Source organism: Mustelus asterias, unplaced genomic scaffold (genome assembly GCF_964213995.1).
Source record: "Mustelus asterias unplaced genomic scaffold, sMusAst1.hap1.1 HAP1_SCAFFOLD_2303, whole genome shotgun sequence".
NCBI classification, from domain to species: domain Eukaryota; kingdom Metazoa; phylum Chordata; class Chondrichthyes; order Carcharhiniformes; family Triakidae; genus Mustelus; species Mustelus asterias.
Window position 1 is genome coordinate 6,609 of NW_027592248.1, and position 23,120 is coordinate 29,728.

General features: G+C 44.0%; 6 non-coding genes across 6 annotated transcripts; 3 read left to right on the plus strand and 3 right to left on the minus strand.

Annotated features, from left to right (window-relative positions):
• Window positions 1–400: 400 nt before the first annotated feature.
• On the minus strand, window positions 401–472 carry trnam-cau (transfer RNA methionine (anticodon CAU)). Its single transcript has one exon. It is a non-coding gene; the product is annotated as a tRNA-Met (tRNA).
• Window positions 473–7,890: 7,418 nt separating this feature from the next.
• Window positions 7,891–7,973, minus strand: trnal-cag (transfer RNA leucine (anticodon CAG)). Its single transcript has one exon. It is a non-coding gene; the product is annotated as a tRNA-Leu (tRNA).
• Window positions 7,974–13,185: 5,212 nt separating this feature from the next.
• trnas-gcu (transfer RNA serine (anticodon GCU)) lies at window positions 13,186–13,267 on the plus strand. Its single transcript has one exon. It is a non-coding gene; the product is annotated as a tRNA-Ser (tRNA).
• Window positions 13,268–15,098: 1,831 nt separating this feature from the next.
• trnag-ucc (transfer RNA glycine (anticodon UCC)) lies at window positions 15,099–15,170 on the plus strand. Its single transcript has one exon. It is a non-coding gene; the product is annotated as a tRNA-Gly (tRNA).
• A 3,180-nt stretch (window positions 15,171–18,350) lies between these two features.
• Window positions 18,351–18,442, plus strand: trnar-ucg (transfer RNA arginine (anticodon UCG)). The gene is given in 2 exon segments: window positions 18,351–18,387; window positions 18,407–18,442. It is a non-coding gene; the product is annotated as a tRNA-Arg (tRNA).
• Window positions 18,443–22,262: 3,820 nt separating this feature from the next.
• On the minus strand, window positions 22,263–22,347 carry trnap-ugg (transfer RNA proline (anticodon UGG)). The gene is given in 2 exon segments: window positions 22,263–22,298; window positions 22,312–22,347. It is a non-coding gene; the product is annotated as a tRNA-Pro (tRNA).
• Between the last annotated feature and the right edge of the window lie 773 nt (window positions 22,348–23,120).

A 23,120-nucleotide genomic window follows, 5' to 3' on the forward strand; every position in this document is an offset into this window, starting at 1 on the left:
GAGCGATTCCCAATCGCCCGTGTTTGCCCCATACCCTCCAGACCGATCTTACCCATGTAACTGTCTCAATTGTTGTTGAGAGATGATTTCTGCTGTTGTGTAAGATGCTCCGCTGTTGTGTTTCCGGCTGTGTAAATGTTTTTTTTTCCTATTCTGTTAATATGGCCCCTGCTCTGCAAATGTGTTCCATGTTGTTTGAGAAGATTCTCCGTGAAGATGTTTCTGTCAGTAAATTGTTGCATGTTGTGTTAAGATGTTCCCCGTTCGTATGCTTTCTTGCATATAAAATTGATTCACTGCAGATTGAGGTTGTTTGGAGAAAAGAGTAGCCGCTGTAAATACCTGTCTGCCGACTCCACGGAAAAGCCACAAGTCGTTTCATTGTCAGTGATAATAGGAATAGCAGAGGATGGTTTCGATCCATCGACCTCTGGGTTATGGGCCCAGCACGCTTCCGCTGCGCCACTCTGCTCCGGCAAAGGCCATTGCTGCTGCCTATCAATATAGTCAGGCAGATTTTCGCTCCTGTATCATTTAATGCACGTTCCAGTGTCAGGACGCTCAGCCACTGCATCAAACCGAGAATAAAACAGAGAAAAACACACAATAGCAGTAAGAGAGATTGTCTGGACACGTAACGACAGGCAAAGGTGATGGGAAACCGGCAAAGCACGGAATTGGAAAATCGATCTCTATTTTTAAAGGAATTTTCTGTTGCAAGTACATATTTGTAAATATATTTCCTGCTGTGTACCTCTGCTCTCTGTTGTTGAGAGGTGCTTTCTGCTGTTGTGTAAAATGTTTCCCTGATGCTTTCAATATCTTTCCGGTTGTATAAATATGATCCATGTTGTGCACTTTTTAAAAATGTTCTGTGCATATATGCCCTGCTCTGAAAACGTGTTCCGTGTTGTGTGAAAATATTCTCCGTGAAGATGTTTTCTGTTCGGCAGAAAGATGATTAACTGGTCTCATAATGTTCCATATTGGGTTAAAATGTTGCACGTTGTGTTAAGATGTTCTCTATTCTTGTAGAAAACTCTGGTTAAACTGCAACTGGATAACGATCGCCCAATTTCGACTGCATTTTACCCTCTGTTAGTGAATGTGATTGGGGGATTCAGATTGTATCCAAACATGCACGTGAGTGAGATTTGTTCTGTATCTATCTGTCTCCGGTTGTAGTTGCGAGTGTTTATTTGTTTTATTCATTTCGAGAGGTGGGCATCACTGAAGGGGCCAGCATTCATTGCCAATCCCCAACTGACATTCGGAAGGTGATGGTTTGCTGCTTTCTTGAACGGCTGCAGTCCGTGAGGAATCGGTACAGCCACAGTGCTGTTCGCCATAGTCTTTCAGGATTTTGCCACTCTGACAGCGAAAGAGCTGCGATGTATTTCCAAGATGTGGAGATGCCGGCGTTGGACTGGGGTAAACACAGTAAGAAGTTTAACAACACCAGGTTAAAGTCCAACAGGTTTATTTGATAGCAAAAGCCACACAAGCTTTCGGAGCTCTTAGCCCCTTCTTCAGGTGAGTGGGAATTCTGTTCACAAACAGAGCTTATAAAGACACAGACTCAATTTACATGAATAATGGTTGGAATGCGAATACTTACAACTCATCAAGTCTTTAAGAAACGAAACAATGTGAGTGGAGAGAGCATCAAGACAGGCTAAAAAGATGCGTATTGTCTCCAGACAATACACATCTTTTTAGCCTGTCTTGATGCTCTCTCCACTCACATTGTTTCGTTTCTTAAAGACTTGATTAGTTGTAAGTACAATACACATCTTTTTAGCCTGTCTTGATGCTCTCTCCACTCACATTGTTTCGTTTCTTAAAGACTTGATTAGTTGTAAGTATTCGCATTCCAACCATTATTCATGTAAATTGAGTCTGTGTCTTTATAAGCTCTGTTTGTGAACAGAATTCCCACTCACCTGAAGAAGGGGCTAAGAGCTCCGAAAGCTTGTGTGGCTTTTGCTACCAAATAAACTTGTTGGACTTTAACCTGGTGTTGTTAAACTTCTTACTATGTATTTCCAAGTCAGGATGGTGAGTGGCTTGAGCGGGAGCTTCCAGTGCTGGTGTTCCCATGTATCTGTTGCCGCTGTCCTTCGAGATGGTAAGAACATAAGAAATTGGAGCAGGAGTAGGCCATCTAGCCCCTCGAGCCTGCCCCGCCATTCAATAAGATCATGACTGATCTGATAGTGGTTTAGTTCCACTTACCCGCTCGCTCCCCAAAACCGTTAATTCCCTTATTGATCAGAAATCTATCTACCTGTGACTTAAACATATTTAACGAGGTAGCCTCCACTGCTTCAATGGGCAGAGAATTCCAGAGATTCACTACCCTCCGAGAGGAGAAGTTCCTCCTCAACTCTGTCCTAAACTGACTCCCGCTTATTTTGAGGCTGTGTCCTCAAGTTCTTGTTTCCTTTCTAAGTGGAAAGAATCTCTCTGCCTCTACCCTGGTAGAGGTGGTGGGCTTGTGGGTGCAGTCTAAGAAGAGTAGATGAAGAAATATTGCTCCCATTCCCTGAGGAGAGAAGGATGGCTTTTAATGTGCAGAGTATTTAGGACCTGGGATGCACTGCCTGAGAGGGTGGCAGAGGCAGCATCAAATCAGGGCAGTCAAGGGGGAATGGAATCAGCACCTGAAGTGAAAGGATTTCCATGGTTATGAGACAAGGACGGGAAAGGGATGAGCTGGGTTGTTCTTGTACAGACCAGCATAGAGACAAAGGGCCGAATGGTCTCCCTCTCTGTGCTGTCCCTTCTAAGATTCGAGGTGTATGCGTGTTGGACTCATTCTGTATCGCTCTGTCTCTGGTGCGACATATGTGTGTGATGTTCATTTTGAATCTCTCTTAGAGACTTTGCAAATCTGTACACATTCTATCTGGAAGGTACATAATTGAAACAGGGCCTTTTGTTCTAATTAGTACATGATTCCACACTATCCTCTACTAAAAATCTTCAACGCAACATCATCTGCTTATCTCTGAAATTCATTCTCCATCGTCTCATTACCGAGATTTTCCTTTCGTACATCTGTGCTCGTCGACTCAACTGCTCCAGGTAATAGCAAATTCGAAGTTATACTGACTGCATTTAAAAGTACATTAATATTGATTTCTCTATGGAATGTAATGCCGATATCCAATCATTAACTCCTGTTTGATCTGTCTCTGCAACAGCGACAGTTAAGATGCATTTTTCCGCTCCACTGCAGTTCTGTATTGCGGCCAGTGGATGTCAGCACACTCTGGTAGGCTGAAGTTCAGACATCAGAGAGGGACACAGCAGACAAGAATTGTTCACATCATATTGAACCTGGGACTGAGGAATTTAGAAATACTAAATCTTTTGGCCATTTCATTTTGAAATCTACCAGTACGCTGCTTCCCTCTGTATTCGTCATTTAAATCCTGATAAATGAGCAAGGCTCTGCTTATAATTGAATGTATTAGTGCCGGTTGGCATTTTATTTGGAGTCAAATGGCACTTGAATCATTAGCTTAGTTAGAATTTCATTCAGCAACAGTTTAATTATTAGTACAAACCTATTAAAGCATATTTTTCAGAAAGTTTTACCTATTTCTGATTGGGGATATTATATAGAGAGAAATTTGCTTTTCTTGATATATATTACTGACCGATATCTGGGTGCTTAGGTTTCGATCTCAAAATTTGTCAGTGGTGCAAAATTTGAAAATATTATGATTTTTAGTGAGGAGGATATTGATAATCTGCAAGAAGATATCGGCAGTCTGGTGGAATGGGCAGACACGTGACAGATACAATTTAATTAATGTAAGGAAGTGTGAAGTGATGCATTTTGGTCCGAAGATCGAGGAGAGGTGTTATAAAATAAAGGATACACCTTTACCCGTCCTAATCCCCATTGCACCTTTACCATGCCAAGATTCCACAGTCTATTCACCCATCACAGAACCCATTGAATATCCACCCTGCAGTCTACATTGCACATTCTACTTGCACATTCATCATTCAACATTTAACACTCCCATTTTCCGATGTACCTTCACCTTGCAACATCTCCCTGCGCCGTCTCACAAGCCAGCCAACGTCGCACCTCCACTCTGTCCATTGCCCATGCTCGGCTTATCCTGCCCAGTCCGCATTGTGTTTCACTTTGCTCAGTTACAATGCCCAGATTGCACACTGTTCCAACTTTATATTCTCCATTAATAATAAATGAACAAATAGAACCATCCCTTGATTAAACACTGTCACCTTTTAGTGGGTGAATTTCATGAAGTGCTGTGTGTGGTTCCCTCCTTGACCTTGATGCTTCTGTACAAATGTAGTCAAAGGAAAATTATCCAATTATATCTTCAATTCTCCTGCTCATTCACAAGGAAATGAGCGGGTGATGGATACAGTTTCAATAGTAGCTTTAAAAGATAGAGAATGGATTTACAAATTTAAAATCCAAGGGAGAGATCAATGCCTGGAGTTGTTTTCAGGCTGTGGCGACGAGAATAACAATGCACATTTTCAATTTGAATTGTTCAAACTACTAGAATGGAATATCTATTGTGGATGAAAGGAAACTTTAAACTGTGCAACTGTGCTGTGCTTCAGCGGCTTGTCATATAGTCATAGAGGTTTACAGCATGAAAACAGGCCCTCGGACAACTTGTCCATGCCGCCTTTTTTTCAAAACGCCAAAGCTAGTCCCAATTGCCCGCATTTGGCCCATATCCCGCTATACCCATCTGACCCATGTAACTCTCTAAATGCTTTTTAAAAGACAAATTTGTACCCGCCTCTACTACTGCATCTGGCAGCTTGTTCCAGACACTCACCACCCTCTGTGTGAAGGAAATTGCCCCTCTGGACCCTTTTGTATCTCCCCCTCTCACCTTACAGCGATGCCCTCTAGTTTTAGATTCCCCTACCTTTGGGAAAATATATTGACTATCTAGCTGATCTTTGCCCCTCATTATTTGATAGACCTCTATAAGATCACCCCTCAGCCTTTGACAGTCCAGAGACAAAAGTGTCAGTCTATCCTGCCTCTCCTTCTCACTCAAACCATCAAGTCCTGATAGCATCCTAGTAAATCTTTTTTGCACTCTTTCTAGTTTAATAATATCCTTTGTATAATAGGGTGACCAGAACTGTATAGAGTATTCCAAGTGTGGCCTTACCAATGTCTTGTACAACTTCAACAAGACGTCCCAACTCCTGAATTCAATGTTCTGACCAATGAAACCAAGCATGCTGAATGCCTTCTTCACCACTCTGTCCACCTGTGACTCCACTTTCAAGGAGCTATGAACCTGTACCCCAAGGTCTCTTTTACAGGAATCTCCATTCATCCATCACCTGCTGAGCATATCCAGCATTTTCGGTTTTTGATTCTGGTTTCCAGCTTCCAGCTTTGCGTTGTGTTCTGTGCAGGTGTTTAACTGGAACAGGGAACAGATTCTGATCAGCGCTGTGGCAGATAGAGTAGGATGTGCCCCCGACTATCAAGCCTGTGAGATTACACTCCGAGCTGTCCACGAGAATAAGGAAGAGAAAGAGGGAGGATCATTCTGTGATGGACAGATTTCATGTACAAAGGACAAAATGGTCTGTATTCCCACAGCTGTTTTAACAGACATAAGATGTAGCAACATGACTTGCAATCAATAAAGTCCCTCTTCACAGTCCTTGACTTTTTAACTACGAGATTGTTGAACTTTCCACATTGTCAAAAATCCATATATGGACAAGTAAAGCAAACTTCCAGCATGTGGCTCTGTGGCGCTTTGGGTAGCGCGTTAGACATCGAAATAATGGCAAGTCAGCCATTCAAAGGTTGTGGGTTTCAGTCCCACCAGAATCGGACTTGGGGTCCGATTAGTAGAAAGCAGGTTGCTGCTCCGTTGATGTGATTCAGCTTCGGCACCGACATTTCCTGCTCTGCCATCTCTCCATGCTGCTTCTGTTTATTGGCTCCCAGGGAAACCACTGACTCAAAAATAAATCGCAAACCCCGGGGGCTTTCTTAAAGTTTGACATGGCGTTCGCTGGTTGCGTTAGAAATAGTAGCATCTTTTTCAATTAGATATTTCGCTTCTTTTGAAGATCACGAAGATTAAACAACACACACGTGCAACAACAACAACTTATAAATAACTACATTCAATAAATAAATATCAGTGCCCTGCAACCTGGTGCTGTTATTCTGATGTGTCTGCTGCGCTTGTCCTTCTAGGCTGTCGTGGTCGTGGGTTTGGAAGGTGCTGGCAAAGGAGCCTTGCTGTGTTGCTGCAGTGCATCTTGTAGATGGCGCAAACTGCTGCCATTTTGTGTCGGGAGTGGAGGGAGTGAAGCTTTATGCATGGGAAGCGAATGAAGTGGGATGCTTTGTCCTGGATGGTGCCAAGTTTTTGCAGTGCTGTTCAAACTGCATTCATCCAGGCAAGTTATCTCAGGAAACCAGGTGCTCCGGTTTCCTCCCACAGTCCAGAGATGAGCAGGTTGGGTGGATTTGGCCATGCTAGATTGCCCCTTGGTCACCAAGGTGTTTGTATCGGTAGATTAGCGGGGTGGATGCGTGGCTCTGCGGGAATAGGTCCTGTGTGCGATTCTCTGTCGGAGAGTCGGGACAGACTCGATGGGCAGAATGGTCTCCTTCACCACTATCGGGATGGTGTGATTCTAAGGCGATTTGACTCTGTTCGAAATTCCCTGAGAAAACAATGGAACGCTATGTTTGTCGAACTTGGAGAATTGGATTTATTGCAAATTAAATGTTTTTTTACTGCAAGTTGATGAAAGTACGTGGATCACGTCAATAAATAGTCAAGATTCTTTTGGAGACTCTCGAACTATGTTTTTTTTAATCGTTGTAGATTATCCACTGTGAAGGGAAAGACAACATTGACAAGCAAGAAATGGATATTGCGACTTACGCAGTTGCAAAGTTAACTAGAAAGGAATCCGAGGATCTGAATCCAGAATCTTCTGGTTTACTAAATCGGTGCGTTAACCAACTAAGCCACAGAGCCTGATACCGCTCTTCGTGGGTAGAACAGAATGCTGGAAATACATTCCAGATCTTGTGGTTTTAGTGAAAAAAGAGATATTATCAGATCTGTAACGTACCTATGAAAATAGAGATAGTTCACATTTCAGATGCAGACCTTTCACGGGAATGACCGGTTCTCTCTCCACAGATGCTATGGGATCTCGGATAGATTCATGAAAGAAAAATAACTGAATCCCACAGTGGCCCATCGAGACTGCACCGATTTCCCTGTAAAGCTTTCAAATCCGCCTTTCCCCGACACCCGCCCACCAGGGTCTCAGGGGAGGTGATCCTTAGGAATTCACAAAAGAAAGCACATCAGAGGGAATCACACAAATCACTCAGTGAAACACTTCCACTAAACATTGAGCGGTTTATCGTGAGCTTGATTCCACTTACTGTTTTCAGACACACACCTGGTATAAAAGTAGCCGTGTTCAGGATGTGATTCACACACAGTTTTCTGCTCTGAAGGCAGATGTGCTCCTTCTGTGGCACGAGGTGATTTTTTAAAAAGTACTTTATTCATACGGGATATGTGTGCCGCTGGCGCGAGAAGCATTTATTGTCCAAATTAATAATCTTTGAGTAATTGGCGATGAATTCATTCTGGTGCCGCTGCAGTCCAAGTGGGATATGTGCACATACACTCCTGTTCGGGAGGGAGTTCCAAGATTGTGAGCCAGCCAGGGGAACGGTGAGACATTTCCAAGTCAGAATGTGTCTCGGAGTGGAACTCACAGGTGGTCGTTGTTTCTCAGCATCAGCTGCCCTTGTGCTGCCAGGTGAGAAATTTCTTGGGTTTGGATGCTGCTTCGCGAACGAAAAATCACTGTCAGGAGTGGGATTTGAACGCACGCCTCCAGAAGAGACTGCGACCTGAACGCAGCGCCTTCGACCGCTCGACCATCCTGACTACATTGGGGAAGTGTAACATTTCTGCACAAGTCGATCTGAATTCCACCTTTATTGTCATTACATTTATAACTCGATGTATTTTTCCATTTTTGAACCCCAACCAGAGTCCTGTATCTGAGTCCCATCCTTTCCCAAGCCGCCGGGGGCTGAGGAGCTTCTCATTGCTGGATTGCGCTGTTTGCTCAAATCAACAAAGACCCAATTCCCGCCCTCCCTGTTCCTTACACGAAGGTGTTGAGAGTGTCAGATCTGAGCAACGTGAAGTATCCAATAGGAGAGTTATATCCTGGCGACAGGAATATCTCTCCACAGCTGCTTTCGGAGCTGCTGAATATTTCCAGCATTTCCTCTTTCTGATTTTGTCCCTTCATTACAGGAGTTCATTTACTGACAACCCAAAACTTGTCTCGAGGGCGCAGGTCCAGACATACCTTTTCTGTGATCTTCACACAGACAAGTTCACTCTTCACTTTCCAACTCACAAGCTTTAAAATCGGCTGCTTCCACACTCAGCACCCTGCGGCATTGCCTTCAACCCTCACCCCACCCTCCACCCGACCACCAGGGTCTCAGTAGTACAAATGCTTCTTGGGAATTCACAAAAGCAAGGGGATCACAGTGTTTGTGAGGGAATATAAAAGGTTAATCCACACTCACAAACGGACTGATTATGTGAGAATCTCTCTCTCTCACGCACACACACACACACACACACACACACACACACACACACACACACACACACACACAGACCACCACCACCACCAAGGCAAATGGTGAAATTTCATCAATTAAGAACATCTGGGATTAAAAGTCTGACGACCATGGATCGATTGTCAAAAGGAAGACAACTGCTTCACTAATGTCCTTTAAGGAATGAATATTTTAACTGGTTTGGACCTAAATGGGGCCCCCGACACACAGCAACTTTGGTGACTCTAAGCTGCCCTCTGAGGTGACCTATCAAGCCGCTCAGTTCACGGGAAATTTAGGATGGGCAATAATGCGGGCCCAGCCAGCGACACCCACATCCCAGGAATGAATAAACAAAATAAATCGGTGAGTCAAAATGAGGGGATACAGAAACTCAGTTGCAGTACCAAAAGTTGACAGAGACAGAATTAATTGAGAAAACATGTTTCAGTTCCGGAAGCTGACAGTCAGAGCAAGTCACTTCTCCACGCACAGTTTAACTCATCGAATCAGAAAGATCCCAATCTTCATTGAGCAGCAGTTAATGCAAAACACAGTCTGAATACAGACAGATGCACCAGAAAAAGCATTCCTTCTGGTTGCATCACAGCTTGGTGCGGCTCCTGCTCTGTCCAGGACCGCAAAAAATCGACAAAGTGTCGTAAACAAAGCCAGTTCATCACGCAAACCAGTCTGCCATCCATTGACACGCCGCATTGCCTTGGAAAAGCAGCCAGTTGAAGCAGCCACACACCGTGGACAGATTATCTTCCACCGGCTTCTGTCCAGAACTGGATACAAAAATCTGACGGCAGGCACGAACCAAGTAAAGAACAGCGTCTTCCTTGTTACCATCAGAATTTTGATTGGACCTATCTCGTATTAATTTGATCTTTCTCTACATGTTGCTGTGACTGTAACTCTACATTGTGCGCTCTCTCCTTTCCTTCGCTATGTATGGTATGCTTTGTCTGCGTAGCATGTAAGAAACAATACTTCTCACTGTGTACTAATGCATGTGACAAGAATAAATCAAATCAAATAAAATCAAAGAATATGACACAGATATAAAGGTCAAGTCGCCGTAGTTGCAAATGACCAGAGGCTGCTTTCCCCCTCAAAAGGGAGAGCTTACTGGTGGCGATTTAGCCCAAGGGTTACCATACCTCAGGCGACAGGCAATGCTTGGAATATCTAATGTGCGATCGAATAGTACATCTGGATTTTCTTTGCAGAAAATTTGTATCAAAATCCTGATGTTGTTTTTAAATCCGGGGATAATATACGGCTGTTACAAACTGCCCTGCCACCTTCAATGATTTGTACACAGGTCCATATATTTCCCGCTGTTCCTGTTTCCCCTTTTGGAATTATATCCTTTATTTTGTATTGTCTCTTTGCGTTCTTCCCACCAAAATGAATCACTTAATTCTTCATCCGCCACATGTCCTCCCATTCCACTAAGCTGTCTGTGTCCTTTCAGAGTTCGACTGGAATTTCTGTAGCTCTTTTCAGAACCAAAGGGCGTCCCAAATCATTTCACTGATAATAAAGGATTTTTGAAATATAGTCATTGTCCAATTGCTGAACTTTTGAACTGTCTGTTCGATACGTCAGAAATTCCCATATGGGGATGGGGAATAAGTGCACCAGGTGTGGCTCTGTGGCGCAACGGATAGTGTGTTAGATTCCTCGTCATTGTCTGGCGAGACAATCAAAGGTAAACTTTGAAGAAATCAGCTGTTCATAAACTGGTTAGTTAGATGTTGGTTATAGTTGCGATGACCGAGTTGTTCAGGCGTTTGATTTAAAATCTAATGTGGTTCACCGCGCAGGTTCAAGCCCCCAGGGTTTCGAGAGTGGATGAAACTGTTCATTTTCTTTAATCACCTCCAGAGGGCTGATCACTGACTGGAAAACTGATTGCCATTCCTATTGGATTTTGTGAAGATATCGACGAAATATTGAGTGAACAGATGGAAAAGAAGACGATAACAATGTCTGTTTGACTTCTGTATTTTGGGAGCCGATCTCCTCTGCGAGGAGAAAGGGGTGAGGTCAGAGGTGCGGGAGATGAATAGGGCACGGTTGAGCGCCTAACCAAACACCGAGGTTCGGGGTGGAGGCACCTTGGTTTCAGGAAGTTGGAGTCCATGTCAGGAGCGCCGATTTGGAAAGAGGCATCAGGGGAACAGTTCCGACTGAGGTGAACAAACTAGGAGAATGGGGATGGCGTCCTTACAGGGAGCGGGGTATGAGGATCTGTACTCGGCGTGTGAGTCGGTGGGGCTTTAGTTACTGGTGGTCAGTCTATCTAGAATTGGAGGCAGACAGGTCAAGGAAGGGTAGGGAAGTGTCGGATTTGGACCATGCGAAAATGCGAGGGTAGAAAATGGAAGCAAAATCGCTATTTTTTCCAGACGCAGATGAGAGCAGGAAGCAGCACCGATACAGTCATCGACGTAACGGAAAAAGAGTTGGGGGGTGGGAAGAGTGGGTGGCGGGGTGGGGGGTGGCTGAACAGGACTGGTACAAGAAATATTCCACATACTCCACAAAAGTCACTCACTTTCAGGCGCGTAACCGGAGCCTAACGGTGCCTTTTGTGATGCTATCTGAAGATTACAGTTTCCAACCCAGTCACTTTGTACAGAAATCTGGTGGAACCTCCTCAAAACTGAGCCTGTTAACTGAAATCCACTATTTCTTTCAGAAATTGCAGGGAGCTTTCTCAGAATTACTTCCCTTGTAACTTTGTCCATTTAATTCTCACTTATCTTAGAATTTTTGATCCGAACAGTTCCACAATATCTGTTTGATGTGGATAAATTATTGATGTTCCCAACTCGAACAAAATGCTTTGTTATCAATCGGCCAATGGGAATTCTGTGGATGGAATTCTAATGTCCTCAGGAAGAGGTTTAATAATGAGCTGAATGAACTGTTTTTGTTCACAGGGATGAAAGGTTATGTGACTGGGCTGGCAATCCAGAGGTCCGGACTAATATTTGGGGACACGGAGTAAATCTCACCACGGCAGCTTGCAAAATTCAAATTCACGGATTTAGTACATAGAAACATGAACAGAAAACTGAAACAGGAGTTGGCCTTTCGGCCCAAATAAAGCTGGAATTGAATGCAAGCTTCAGAAATGGCGGCCTTGAAATTTCCGTCGATTGTTTTCCAGAGACAACATCACAGAACAACAGAGAACATGTCACACAACATGTTACAGAACCGAGAAAACTTCTGCACAAGATGGATCATATTTACACAACCGGGAACACATTTACACAACAGGGAACACATTTGCACAACAGGGAACACATTTACACAACAGGGAAGAATTTGACAAAACCGCAGTGAAGATCTGTCAACGACAGAGTCACAGTTCCACAACAGAGAGAACAGTTACACAGCACAGAACACAGTTAAACAGCAGGAAATAGATTTCAAAACAGGGCCTAGCTTTGTGTAACAGAAAACAGCTTTTCATAAATAATCATGTTTTCCATCTCAGTATCTTGCTGGTTTGCTCGGCACTTTTCAGTCTGTCATTGTGTGTGTATCCTGATAGTCTCTTACTGTTTTTCTGTGTGTCTTTCTCTATATGTTACACTCGAGGTGATGTGATGTGTTATTCTCCAGCCAGGATGTGCTTCCCACCACGGAGGTTGTTGTTTTAAATCAATAGTTGTCGGACTGCCGCGCAACAGTCATAGGCAGGAAGCGATTCTGTTTCGGAGCAGAGTGTCGCAGCGGAAGCGGCCGGTAACCCAGAGGTGGATGGATCGAAACCACCCTTTGCTATCATGTTTTCTTGCGTATCAAAAAGGCATATTCGGCTGCTGTCCAAGAGCCAATCTGGATTTCCTCGGCAGCAAATTTGCTTTGTCATGTTGATTGGAGTTACCGTGGGTGGCACAGCGCATTTGTCCCAGGTTTAGTTCAGTTGGCTGTGCAGCAGATTCAGCCAACTGCTCCCGATCATTTCCCGTCTCGGTTGAGATTATTGATACAGGCCCCTCCTTCTGAGCCTTGCTCCCCGCCTGAGATGTGAATCCTCCGGTTAAATCACCAGAAGTCAGCTCGATCCTGAGATGTCCGCTGAATCATCTCGGACCGTGGACGTTGCTTTAAATTTACAAACAGCAAAAATATGACCTGCTCGTGGAAACCGGAGGTGTCCCTAAAATATCATTTAATCATAATTTTGAAATGTATCGTTTCGCGAACATTTGCAAACAATCAACTTTCCCCGGATGCAGAATCCAAAGACCAACTGCAGAAATCCTCCAGGAGCCTGACGTGAATTAAACACGCAACCTTCTGACCTGGAGGGACCTGAGAAATTAACTGTCTCCCTCTTTACTTTCTATGGATTTACATCGAATGGAAGAGTTACAACGAACCGAGATGAACGAGAGAGCAGGAACACAACATTGTCCTGCGGGAGAAATGTCCTCTTGTTGCGGGTGTTAAGAGCACAAGAGCTGGTTGGGGGAACACATGCGCATGACGAGGTGGCCGAGTGGTTAAGGCGATGGACTGCTAATCCATTGTGCTTTGCACGCGTAGGTTCGAATCCCATCTTCGTCGTAGGTGCATTTTCTCCGTCTTCGTATTGACCCACTGATTGAGGGCGATTTTGCGAACAAACGTGAAGTTTCGACCGAGTTCTGCAGGTATTTGGGGTGAATAATCCAGCACCATTCCATATTCCTCATCCAAATGAGAAACTCGAGCTGGCAATCGATTCAAATCAGGACACCAGCTTTGGGCAGGAGTTTGCCACCATGAGAACATGTGGTTTCAGAAGCTCCAAAACAGACTCCAGCTTCATTTGAGGCAACAGTTGCGGATTTTGTCTTTCCAGAATCGGACGTTCCGCCATGAAAATTAGTGCCGGGTTAGGTGGAATGGTCATGTTCATTTGCCCCTCACTGTCACGAGCATGTTAAATATGTGGGGTTACGGGCCTGCATGGGATTGCTGATGGCGCCGGCTCAATGAGCCGAATGGCCTCCTTCTGGACTGTCGGGATTCTATGAAGTTCAGGGCGACAGTTTCACTTCTTTGAGAATTTCCCCAACTGTTCTCGGATAAGATTAAAACTTCTAACCAGTCAATGCCTGTTTGAGGACTGGCAAGGAAAAGGGCTGACATTGAATAGGTTCATATTGAATTAGTTACAGCAAATTGATTCTTTAAGAGGTGTTGGTGCAATGCTTTCAGAGAGACTGTCATAGTTCCTTTTTTTGTTCAGTAATTTTGTTAATCTACTTGGAGCGGGTGCAGTTTGTCAACATCTGTGCCTCTTGCTTGGCCACCTCTGCGGGCAGCAGCAGCTCCAAGAGTCAAGTGGGCGATGGTGGTGACTGTGTGAGCATTCGATCAAGGTTCCTGGTCATCACATTGGTGACTTATTTAATGAGCTATCGCAGGTCAGAACAGGACACCTGAAATGAAATTCACTCAAGATTCTCATTATTCATGAGTCATTAATGGAAATATTTATTTGATTTGCTTCCTGTGTAAACTTTGTTGCAATGAAAGAATAGGCCTCAAAGCTATTCAATGAGTTCTCAGTCAGAAACAACAGTGAAAAGGGGCATTAAACTGTGCAGAAAAACGCGACAGCCAAGATCAGTTTACAAATTGTGTTATAGACACACCTTCGTGAGCAACGAAAGTAATTCCTTAATTATAACTCATGAAAATAACAACCTATTTAACAGAGCAAGCGATGGTATTGTAGTGGTGAGCATGGCTGCTTTCCAAGCAGTTAGCCCGGATTCGGTTCCCGGCCATAGCACTGGTCATTTATTTAGGTCCTTATCTACGGCCTCTTGCGTTTCAAATCATGTGGTCAAAAACAGTTCAAACGCAGCATTTGCCGGAAATGAAACAAAAAGGACGTCCCGTTTAAATATTATTTATTCAGACGGAAAATTCCGCTTCAAATTCTCTCTGCAGAAAAAAATATTGAAACAGAGGAAGAAGTCTCTGTGTTAATGAATGAGTTCTCAGTCAGAGGCAAAGATATAAAGTAACGGGAACCGAACACAGTTGACCTCCATGACTGTGATCTCAATAATCCCGATGAAGTCAATGTGAATGTTCCTGAGGTCGTTGCATCGACTGGCCAATAAACAGCTCCGATTGAAGGCTGGTTCAGGCGTTCGACTTGGAATCTAAATTTGCTTTGATTGGAGACTTTTTAAACTGAAAGAACAGGCCTCAAAACTATTCAATGAGTTCCCAGGCAGGTACAATGTTAAAAAGTAGGCTTAAACTGTCCAAAAAACAAGTGTGAACAATTTCAGTTTACAAAATGTGCGTCAGGACCACCTGGTGTCTGAGGAAATCGGCAACTAAGGCACTTCCGTAATTATAACAAATGTAAATAACCATCGCTCAAACATAGCGAGCGATGGTGGTATAGTGGTGAGCATAGCTGCCTTCCAAGCAGTTGACCCGGGTTCGATTCCCGGCCATCGCATTGGTAATGTAGTTATGACTTTATTTTGTGGACAAAATAAAATTCGAACGCGGCAATTGCCGATAAATACGCTTCCCGTTCTAATTTTATTTCTTTCGGACCGAGAATTCGGTTTCAATTTCTTTATCCTGAACACAATGTTGAAATAGAAGAATAATTGAACAAATGAATTCTCAGTCAAACATAAGGACACCAAATAAAAATAGAGGAACACATGTCAGCTCACACACTGCTCACTGCACAATCCTGGTGCTTGATGAAGTTAACATGAACATCGCTGAGGTGATTACATCATTTTGAGAGCTAAGCAGCTGCGTTGGCCGAGTGGTTAAGGCGTTGGACTCAAAACCATCGTTTCCTCGCGAAGGTTCAAACTCTGTGCGCAATGAGCGAGATTGGAAATGTTTAATTGGCTTCTCCAGGGCAGCCCATGATATTGAATTCTAATTTACTGTGGGCTCTTTCTATAAAGACCGGGAACTGTGCTGGCATCGACAATATATAAGCCGAATGGCTTCTGTGCTATAACTTCCATGAGAAAAATCATGACTTGAGAAGAAAGAAAAAGAGCAGCACAAGGACAAAACAAGGACTTATTTCAGAGAAAGATTCTTGTGTCATGACACACAGGACATAAGAAATACACTTCATCAGAATACATTGAATGAATGAGAATTTCAAAATGCTGCTTAGATGATGAAATATCATGTTCATTCAAAACATGCTACAAGCTGGACATTACTGGGCGTTCGTTATTCCTGCTTAAAACAGTTTGGGAATGGAACGAACATGTGGAACATAAGGAAGAATAATCATATTGGAACGTTAGTAAAAGAGGATTATAGACAATCATAAGACATCAGGAAATTTCATGTTAGAATTAATTTCAAAATGTCTATGGATTAAGTGGTCACCCAACCCAGGACTCCAAACACAAGCGAAAAAGTGATGGAATATATTCAGATATTGGAGAATTCTGCAACCAAATCGATGTTGCTTTAAAATCTCCCAATAATTTCTGACAGATCCAACCGAGCTGGGCAGCTCATTGAGAAAGCAGCTGTTGCCATGTTTACGCATCAGATGTATTTCTGGCAGAAAATGATATCCGAGTGTGTGTGGAAAATGTGCGTGAGAGTCAGAACTGGGTCCGAAATGAAACCAGTGGTGGCGGCACAGAGCAACTGAAAGGAAGAGAGCGGATGGTGCAGAGACAAGCTGTTGTCAGCTCCCGGATCCTCCAGCTGTGTTTCTCTCTCTTCACAAACTCTCCCACTGCAATTAAAATTAGACTATCTAGATTCTCAGACTGACTTATTTCTGTTACTGAAATCCGAACGTTTCCTGTCGTGAAAATTCCATCTGAATTCAAGGCAGCAATTCCCACTTCAACCCGTTTCTTTGCTGCATTGATCGCGCTTTTGTCGACTGAAACCTTAAAATCGACCCAAACTTTCCCTTAAATTCTCTCTTCAGGTCTGAGCAGCGCGATCCAATGACAGGAGAATCTTGTGATTTGACACAAGAAGGACTGGGAAATCAGCCGCTGAGAGCGGACACACAAACACAGTAACATTAGTCTAACCCAGCCGCCCCTTTAGCACACTCTCGCTGACACAGTGTTCACCTCTGCACATTGACAGGTCAAACTGTGTCTCAGATTGACAGCTCCGAGGACAGGCTTTCCTCTCCTCTCGCTCTGTGCTGTGGATTCGGGGAGAATAATTGGAGTTTCCCAGCTCAGTAACTATTAAAGCCTCTGAGGCTGGCGATGCTCACAGTGTCTGTTCCCCAGATTCGGGGGGCTGCAGCCAATCAGAGTTGTGCCTGGTTTAACCCAGAACTGGTTGAAATTATGATCTTGTTCACAAGCTGAATTCTATTTGTTCAGATGAAGATACAGATGGTTTGCACTCAGTCATTAACCAACAAGATCCCCCTTTCATATACAGTTAACGAGTGGGGGTGGAGGGATAGACATGGACAGAGTGAGTGAGGGCGATGATACACAGACGGCCAGACAATGTCTCAGTGGCTGAAATCCTTGTAAATTCCGGCTTTATCCAGAAAGATTCTCTTGGAGATTCTCACTGATATTGTAACAGAGACACATTATGAATCCCACACTCAGGGACAGTGCTGCATTTTGACAGAAGGGATGGGGAGAGGCAATAGAAACTGAATGGCCCAGTTCTGAGCAGTGTGCAGGCTCAGAGTGACCAGAGGTTCAGAGAGATCTTGAAGGAGAGAGGCGAATTTGAGAGTTGTCAGGAAGGCGGATTGGATGCTTGGCTTCGGAAATGGAAGCCATGATGTGGAAATGCCGTCTTTGGACTGGGGTAAACACAGTAAGAAGTAAGCCACCAAATAAATCTGGTGGACTTTAGCCTGGTGTTGTGAGACTTCTTACTTCATAAATGGAGGCATTGAGTATAAAAAATGGGAAGTTATGCTCAATCTTTATAAAGCTCTGCTTAACTACAGCTGTTTTAGGATTGCCCCCAGACCCGGTAACCACACTTTAGAAAGTGTGTGAGGGTCCTTAGGAGATTTACTGCTTTGGATCCAGCGATGATGGATTTTAGCGAAAAGGTTTGGCTGGATAATTCGGATTTTCTCTCTTTGCAGCTGACGGGATTGAGTGGTGATGTAAGAGACGTGTAAAAGAGCATAACACATTGAACACAGGCCAAGTTGCTGGATGAGCTGCGAGCAGAAGGATTCAGGGACAGGCAGTGAAGATTTAAGACAGGATGTATAGGAGGCATCGGATCCCAACAGCGCGGAAGGAGGCCACTCGGCCCAGACATTCTGCGCCGACTCTCCGACGGAGAATCCCTCCCTGCAACCACAAGTAATTACCCTACTAATCCCCCCGACAAGAAGGGTCAATTCAGCCTGGCCAATCCACCTAATCTGCACATCGTTGGGGATGGGAGTAAACCGGAACACCCGAAGGAAACCCACGCACACGGGGAGAACGTGCAAACTCCACACAGACAGGCATCCAAGAATGTTAGTAATGAAATTCAGTTTTCTGCCGGTTACAAACGCTGGGGATTCCCCTTCAATTTGTGGCATCTGGGAATCAGCGAAGCATCCAAAAATAGGACTGACAATAAATATAACCACGGTAGGTATTCACATGGTACTGACATTCTGTGCAACATTGCATCTGTTGACCGCGTGGCCTAATGGATAAGGCGTCTGACTTCGGCAATCGTCGTGATGATGCTATCAGAAAATTGCAGGTTCGAGCCCTGTCGCGGTCGTTTTATGCAGAAATCTGGTCGAAGTTCCGGAAAAAAACGAAATGTCCTTCTTCAGCTGAAAGCTCTGCATTTTCTTGCAAACATTGCCGGGCGCTATCTGAGAATGCACTTCCTTGTTGTTTTCTTCACTCAATTTTCTAATCTCATTATTTTATTCTCCTCCCAAGAAATCAATCTTACCTTTGAGATCTTAATAAATCATTGATGCTCCCGAATGGAGCAACAGGCTTTGCAGCAAATGGTTTAATCAAATTCTGTGGAGGGAATTCTCACATCCTCAGGAAGAGGTTTAATAATGAGCTGAATGAACTGTTTCTGTTTACAGGGATGAAAGGTTATATCACTGGGCTGGTAATCCAGAGGCGTGCACTAATCATTGGGAAGACGGAGTAAATCCCACCACTGGTGAAATTTAATTCATTGATTAAATCAATCTGGAATTGAAAGCTCGTATCAGTGATAGCGGCCTTGAAACTGTCGCCGATTGTTGTAAAACCTCATCTGGTTCACCAGTGCACTTTAGATAAAGAAGTCTGCCCTCCATGTGACTGCAGACCCAGAGCAATGAGGGTGACTCTTACCTGCCCTCTGAAATGGCCGAACAAGCCACTCTCAGTTGATGGACAATGAGGGAAAGGCAACAAATGCTGGTCCAGCAGGCGACACCAACAGCCCATAAAAAAAAGTAGAATAATTATGTAGAAAGAGAATGGCCTGGTAACGGATTGAGAAACTGGATGCTTCTTCTCCTGCAATAACAAGGCTGAGGGGGGTGTCTGATGCTGGGCTGTAAATTAGTGAAAGATTTTGAAAAATTTCATTTCGATACAAGAGGCCAGAGAAGGGCAGATAAAAATGTATCTCACTCTCATTGATGGTTGGTGGTTTTAGCACAATGATGTACATGCGACCAGCGTATCAGCGAATCCGAAGAGTGTGAGAGAAATTCCATCAGTAATGCTTCCCCGACATCCTCCAGATTGAAGCGAGGCAGCATTCATGCTGGTGACTGGGAGGAGTTTGTTAATCACCGTTGAAAATGGCCAAAACATTTCCCTCAATCTACAGCACGCTTTTATGAGGCAGAATGGCGGAAGAGAATAAAGTAACAGAGAAGAAAGCTCCATGGGCCGAGAATGGGCCTGTTCACTCATTTGAAGACCCATGGCAGTAATTCACGGCCCTGACTGGGTGTCATCCTCAAATCAAGAGACAGACAACCATAACAATTGCTTGTTACAAAATAACTAACATAAAAAAGCCACGTCCAACATTAATATTGTTAAAACTTCCCGATAGTCTGAACAATTCTTGTTTATTTATACCTCTCTGGTCTGTGAGCTTCGCTCTTCCTGGGTGTGCTGACATCTACCGGCCGCAACCCAGAACCTCAACAGAGGGAAGACGTTCACATCAAGTGAGGGTGTTCCAGGAATAGGTCAATATGAAGAATTAATAAAGGGGTGTGATTGGATAGACCTCGTAATTTAATCATTAAATCCACTTTAGAAATCAATATGAAATTATCATTGAGTCGGCAGCATTTGCAATTTGCTATCGTCCAGAGCATTGGCATTTGGCTCGTTGGTCGAGGGGTATGATTTGGTTAGGGTAATATTAGTATGCCAGTGCTTCCGGGTTTAAAACCCGGACAAGCCCAGCGATCGTTTATTAAATCGGGAGCAGGTTTGAGATCATGAGAAATCATTGCAGTGAATATGTCACTGCAGAACACGAGAAGAAACGATCACCAGATTTAAATTTCGTTTGACCATCCAAAGGTACTGGAGGATATGACACGGGAAATTTGCGAAGAGACTGGAAATAATTTTGAGTGGCACAGTGGTTAGCACTCCTGCCTCACAGCGCCAGGGTCCTACGTTCAATTGCGGCCTCGGTTCACTGTTTGTGTGCAGTTTGCACGCTCTCCCCATGTCTGTGTGGCTTTCCTCCCACAGTCCAAAGATGTGCGGGCTAGGTTGATCGGCCATACTAAATGGACCCGATTGTCAGCGGGATCAGCAGGGTAAATGAGCGTTACTGAACTAGGACCTGGGTGGGATTGTAGTCGGTACACACTCGATGCACCAAATGTCCTCCCTTCTGTACTTTCGGCATTCTACGATTGGAGACGATTAGCACAGCTGCATTTAATGGAAAGCTGGATAAGTGTTGGAAGGAGAATGGATTTCAGATACAAACAGATAATGTTACATGAAATAGTTGGGTGGAGGATCGGGTCGAGCAGTTTAAGAATTCGAAAAAATGGTCCCAATTTCACTTAGGTATCTTATTTATTGAATCACTCCAGATCTACAAAGTGTCTGAGAGACTGGGAGACAATTAGTAATTCCCCAATCACAGGATGAACAAAACACAGGATTATACAGAATGAATCATTCACTCATATACATCCACAGAGATTGCCAGATAGACAATGAATTCCACACTCAAATCCTGCACCACACACTAAGTGCGACAGAATGGTTATCACACCCATACACACAGAATAGTTACAGCACAGGAAAAGATCATCCGGCCCTTTGTGTCTGGGAGTTGGCTTTTATATAGAAGCTCAGTTATCCCAGCCCACATCATGAAAGCATGGCAGCAAAACTTGAAGAAGACACAATATATGTCGTTAAGTAATTTGTGGAGAGTGCGTAAGGAGCTTGCAGATAGCTACAGACAGGTTTTGTACATGGGCAGAAACCTGGCAACTGGAATATAATGTGCAGTTATTCACTTTGGCAGGAAGACAACAAAATCAGATTATTACTCAAATATAGAACGGCTGCAGATTTCCAAGGTGCAGAGGGATCTCGGTGCTCGAGTGCACGAGTCACAAATAATTAGTATGCATGTTCAGCAAGGAATAAAAAAGGTTAATGGAATATTTGATTTGTTACAAGAATTTCAGCGTGTGAGAAAAGAATGTCATGCTTCAGTTGTACAGGTCATTAGTGAAGTATCTCGAATATTGTCTGAAGTTTTGGTGTCCATATTTAATGAAGGGTGGGAATGTGTTGGAAACGATCCAGAAGAGAATTACCAGTCTGATATCATGAATAGTTCGACAGTGCAGAGAAGATTTACGAGGTTGATCAGAGGAAAGGTTACGCAGACTGGCTGGGCGTCTTTGTACCAGAGATACTCCGAGTGGGAGGTACCTTGCTCAAAGCACCTCAGATCTTGAATGGTCTTCACAAGTTGCACGTGGAAGTGATGTCTCTACTTGTGAGTGAATCCAGAACAACAGGCACTTAAAGAAAACTGAGCTTCTTCTTTTCGGATGGCAAATTCTGTTCTCTCGGAGCATTGAGCGACTTTGCAACTCTGCCTCAGAAGGCGGTGGAGGCGGGGATATTGAATATTTTTAAGCCGGAGGTACATAGATTCTTGTTTGGCAACAGAACCAAAGGTTATCGGGGATAGATAGAAATGTGGAAATCGAAACACAAACAGATCAGCCATGATCTGAGTGAATGGCGGGGCAGGCTTGTGGGGCCGAATGGTCTACTTTTGCTCCTATTTCCTCTGTTGATGTGTTTGTCGCCTGGTTGTAAATTGGCCTTGAACAGGATTGCTGAAATGCACCAATACTCACGGTTCACTCGGAGCACCGGAATGAAAGTAAAATATGGAAAAATTAATATCAGACCGTGGGATTCCCAGTTCTGTCAGACTGTATGGTTGCTTCCGGACTTTTGCAGAGATATTTTCTCTGCAATGAGTTCTCGGGAGCTCAGCACTGCTTCGGCTTTCGCTCATTGTCGCCCTCTTCATTGCAAGGAATTATCTTCTAAAAAAACGCCTGTCTGGGTTCGTCCGGGATTTGAACCCGGGACCTCTCGCATTTTAACGCTACGCCCAAAGCGAGAATCATACCCCTAGACCAACGAGCCACCCGTTGGAGCCCAACACAATGAAAGCAACTTTTCAATGTATCCCAAAGTTTATCAACCATCTTTTCACAACGCAATTGTTTATCAACCACTTTTTCACAATGCAGCAGAGGTGTCAATGAACAATGTTCTATTTCACTGCCAGTTCTCGTGAAGATCAGAAGCAGTTATATCAATTTTCACTACTCGCCAAGTCAGCCTATGGTTGTGACTCGCCAGTCCCGTGTGTAATGTCATTCTGCCAGTCAGTTGGCATTTTAGGAGATATTCGAAGTCATCCTGACTTCATCAGTGGCCTCATGGTTAAGGTGTGAGTGATGTGAATCATGATGTGATTGAATGAGCCTCTGTTTCAGTCTTTCCGCGGTGAGTTTTCATGCTGAGGAGAAACATGTGGGACATGGTCTGGGAATGTTTCACACCGCTCCATTCCTAACATTCCCTGACCTGATGGGATAGAAATTTCCTGTGTTTGCAGCAGCTACATTTGAAACATGTTGCATCTGGCTGGACATCCAGGAGCGATTGTGGGGGGAACCTTCCTCCCCAACCCCTCATGGATAGAAAATCAAATGGAAGGAGACGGTTTGCAAGTTTCTGAGAAGTTGACGAAATGTCGAGTGGTTTTGGCGATGGTCTGTTTATCGATTGTATTCTGCACCGGTGGGTGCAAAACCGACTCTCACCATTAATCGACGGAACGTTTCGTACATTGTTTCTCTCTATTTGAACACACTTAGTTGTGTTCTTCCACACTTTCTGTGAACTGATAT